Source organism: Molothrus ater (genome assembly GCF_012460135.2).
Source record: "Molothrus ater isolate BHLD 08-10-18 breed brown headed cowbird chromosome Z unlocalized genomic scaffold, BPBGC_Mater_1.1 matZ_random_MA35, whole genome shotgun sequence".
Taxonomy (NCBI): domain Eukaryota; kingdom Metazoa; phylum Chordata; class Aves; order Passeriformes; family Icteridae; genus Molothrus; species Molothrus ater.
The window spans coordinates 3,631,361-3,635,587 of NW_023416471.2; the positions used below are offsets into that span (position 1 = coordinate 3,631,361).

Here is a 4,227-nt window from a genome sequence, read left to right on the forward strand (position 1 = left end):
GACTCTGGGAACTTTTGGAATTTTTTTTCCTGTTCTTTTCCTTCTTCAACTGATCTTCTCTCACTCACCTGCTGATTATATACCTTAATTTATTCATGGAAAAAAAATCCCTATGTTTTTGCTCAATACAATCATAAGCAGCACTGCAAATACTTCACACTTTAAAGGCAGATAATTTATTTCAGTGTTTCTGCTGAGATTGAAAACAGTGGTGCCATGAAAAACTCTAAAATCCCTAGCAGTGAATGAAAAATCAAAAGCACATCAGAGTCTCTTGCACATTCAGAAATCATTCATGTGTAGCAAAATAAACATTATTATTCCTTTCTGATATTGCTATATTATTATATTTTCTAAATGTAAATCGAGGGATTAAACAACTGAATAAAAGCATGTTGATTTTAATGTCAGGTTTACCCTCTGCAGAATAGAAAATACAGAAAATTCTCTCTTTATGAACAATCACTATATTGTGTGGTAGAGCTTTTCCATAGTTTCTTGCCATTTATAATAAAATAAATGTATCAGTGAGCAGTGGAAAGCCTCAGCATTAAAACCTCTCATAGTGCACTGGATTCAATTCTTTTGTCCTACTAACCATAAGGACTTATTTTCCCCACTCTTTTTGCCCACAGGATCAAGATTTCAGGAGTTAAGTCACATTTTTTTATACATATACCTGAATATGTCCAAATCTACATATGTTGTCTTTAAGACTCCAAATAACATAGAGATGGGGACCCATTCTTGCTAACCTTCTTTGCCTTTTTTGTCTTTTTTACCCTGTTGTGATTGACCTGACATTTTGCATTGAAAAAGTAGATTAAAATCTGCAAGACCAGTATCAGGTTAGTGAATATCAAAAAGACTTACAAAGCAGGTAAGACTATTAAGGAAAAATATTTTATTAATAAACCAATATAACTGGAAGACAGTAGACGCTTTTAGGCATACAAGACCTTTCCAAGTCTGAAACAGAAACATTCCAATAATTTTTGCCACAGTGGTTGCTGCTACTGTTACACACAAAAGACTACTACTGCTTCTTGGAAGGTGTTGAACTGCACTATATATGAAGTTTTGAAATATTATTTCTGAGATCATGGCTATATTACAAATCAGAGCTTGTATTTCTTTGGGTTCGTTAATAACAAAAGTCAATTTTCACTGAATAATCAGCTCTGTTTCATTAAGCAGACCCTTGGTTGTTATGCATTAACAATTTTTTTTTACTTGCAGTGTGAAGACAGAACATTGGTCATTTTATACACAGGCAGCAGAGCTATCAAATCAAAGCTATTGGATATTTATATTATGATAGCTTTTGTGTGCTCAAGTCAGAATTGTTGTCACGCTGAGCCAGCTACCAGTCAGACAGAGTACCCTGCTCTCCTAAGATTAGAAATGTAACAGTAACTAGATATTCTGAAACAACATTGGGTCCTACTGGGTCCAGGCTTCAGTAATTATACGGGAATGGCTTCCTTGCTGCACCAGCATCTTCCTTGCTCCTGGTAGCCTGGAGAAAATCCAAAGCCTGCTGAACCAAAAATATTTGTTAGCTGATTACTTGGTTTTATTCTATTCTACTTATTGAACTGTTTAGGTTGAAAGTGAATAATTCTGGATACAGATTTTCTGGAAGACTCGAGTACGTCACTTTGCCAAAAATTAAACATCAGTTAGTACCAGAAGAACTGATCATTACAAGGAATGCTCTGTGCACTCTGCCTTTGGAACTGACTGGAATAGATCAAGCAGTGTTTCACAAATGATTGAAAGCCTTTGCTAGCAGGAGCATGATGACCCAGACAGAGCTCTCCAAGAAGCAGCAGCTGCTCAGGTCTGTGGCTGCAGGGAGGGCTCAAGCCCAGCGTTAGGGTTGGAAGACAATGGAAAAGACACCTCTGTGTGGTGGGAACAGTGGATTATCTGCTCTGCCCAGTGGTAGGGCTTAAAGTGGACGTGTGGATGTAGAAGAAGAGTGTAAAGAGGAGTGTAAAGAAGAGACTGAGGAGGGTAAGGGAGTGAGAAAGATAGTGGTAAGGTCACACCCTTCCACCATGAGAAAAACACAGCGGATGCAAACTCAGCATGGATTGGAGGAGCCCCGACTTTCTTGCCATCAGACTGTAGGAAGAGACCTGAAAGATGATGGTGAATTGAGACAGGTCCCCACTCACAGAGGTTAAAGAGTCCCCTCCCAGTCTCCCTTGTCTTCCCAGGAGCCCTTAGAAAACAGGTATAAGGGCCTGGAACTTGGCAGATGACAGTGGACACGAAGGTCCATCTGAGGGGTCTCCCAGATTAGCACAGGCAACTGGATACATCATTACTACATGTAACAGGAAAAGAAGGCTGTAGTGGGTAATTCCCTTCTGAGGGGAACTGAGAACACTCTGTGCTGAATAGACCCAGCCCACAGGGAAGTCTGCAACCTCCCTTGGGCAAGGGATACTACCATAAGACTCTCTGGACTAATTCAACCCACTGCTGGTTGTGCAGGTCACCAGTGATAACACTGATGACAGAAATGTCAGGATAAAAATAATCTCAGGCCACAACAACCCCTGCAACAGGGGCAGAGAGGCTGGGGCAGAGAGGCTGGAAAGCTGCTGGGTGGAAAAAGGACATGTGGCTGCTGGTCAACAGTGTCTGAACACAAGCCAGCTGTGCCCAGGTGGTCAGGAAGGCCAAGGGCATCCTGGTCTGTGTCAGCAATAGAGGGGCAGCAGGACCAAGGAAAAGATTCTTTCCCTGTACTGAATGCCAGTGGGGTGACACCTTGAATTCTGTGTTCAGTTCTGGGCCTTTAAATTCTGGAAGGATGGTGGTGCTGGAGAGAGTTCAGAGAAAGAAACAGAGCTGGGGAAGAGTCTGGAGCACAAGTCTGTTGAGGCACAGCTGAGGGAGAAAAGGAGGGTCAGGGTGACCTTATAGCTCTCCACAACTAAGGAATTGGGTTAGGTTAATCTGTTTTCCCACAGGTAAGGATTGTTCTGTTCTCCCACAGATCTAGAGAGAGGATGAGAGGACACCATCTCAAACTGGACCAGGTGAGGTTTAGGTCAAGCATTAGGAGAAATTTCTTCTTGGTAAGGGTGATTAGGCATTGGAATGGGCTGCCCAGGGAGGTCGTGAAGTCACTGAGCCCAGAGGTGGTTAAGAGAAGATTGGATGTGGCACCCAATGCCCTGGTCTAGTTGACATGGTGGTATTCAGTCATTGGTTAGACTTGATGACCTCCAAGGTTGTTTCCAACCTAATGGATTCTGTGATTCTAATAAAAAATTATAAGTTTTTGTTCTGAAGTGTTCAGAACAGCATCACTTCTCATTAGTTTTATATATGTCCTTAATTATTCTGATAATAAATTTAGAAGTGCCATTCCAACCCTTCAAAGTAGTTAACAGCAATAAACTAGTTGCCATGAAAGAGACCCACACACTGCTGTTGCTTTATTTTCTGTGCATAACTGCCTGGGAAAAGATAAATGAAATTAATAAGTGCTCCTTCTATTGAAAATTACAATTCCCTGCAGTCATGGGGTGTATCCTCTCTTCCTCCTTTAGACTAAAACTGTGACTACTTATACTGACTACTTATACTTACCTGGCAGGGGAGACACCATGATCAGGCAGGTGGTTTTCCCAGGGCGAGGCTCATCCCTTGCATCTGGGATGTGCTGACCCCTGGGATTTCCCCAAATGCGGGAAACTTGACTGCATAATTTGTGGTAGTGGGGGACTGCGTTCGCACTCTCCCCTGGTTTTTCGGTTTTTTTTGGTTTTTTTAGGGGTGGAGCTTCCTGTGTTGCCGCTGAGTGGCTGATTATAAGAGGCCTCTGGGGAGCGCGGCGACCTGGAGCGGGCAAACAGGGGTGTGGTGAGTCTCTGGGGCGTATACAAGGCAGTTTGCATGGCAGTTTGCACAGGCAGGGCAAGCAGGCAGGGTTACCAGCTCTCTTGCTAGTAAGGAGTCCTCTGTGTTCTTTGAGGTCTTTCTGCTGCCTGGTTGTGTTTGAGGTGTCTGTTCATAATGGTTTCTACACAGTCAAAAACTGTGGCTGGTACAAGTGTAAGTGACCAAGTCGAGCCCTCCAAAAAGGATGTGTCTGTACAGACCCATCTGTGCCCAGAGTGTTTGAGCTTATCGGTGGCTTCAGGGTGTGTTGTGGAGGGGACCTGCCTGCGGTGTGAACAAGTGAATGACCTCCTTTCACTGGTG

At 43.0% G+C, this 4,227-nt stretch overlaps 1 non-coding gene across 1 annotated transcript; it reads left to right on the forward strand.

The window, feature by feature from the left end:
• The first annotated feature begins 3,604 nt into the window (after positions 1-3,604).
• Positions 3,605-3,768, forward strand: LOC118699852 (U1 spliceosomal RNA). Its single transcript, XR_004982132.1, has one exon. It is a non-coding gene; the product is annotated as a U1 spliceosomal RNA (small nuclear RNA).
• Positions 3,769-4,227: the final 459 nt, after the last annotated feature.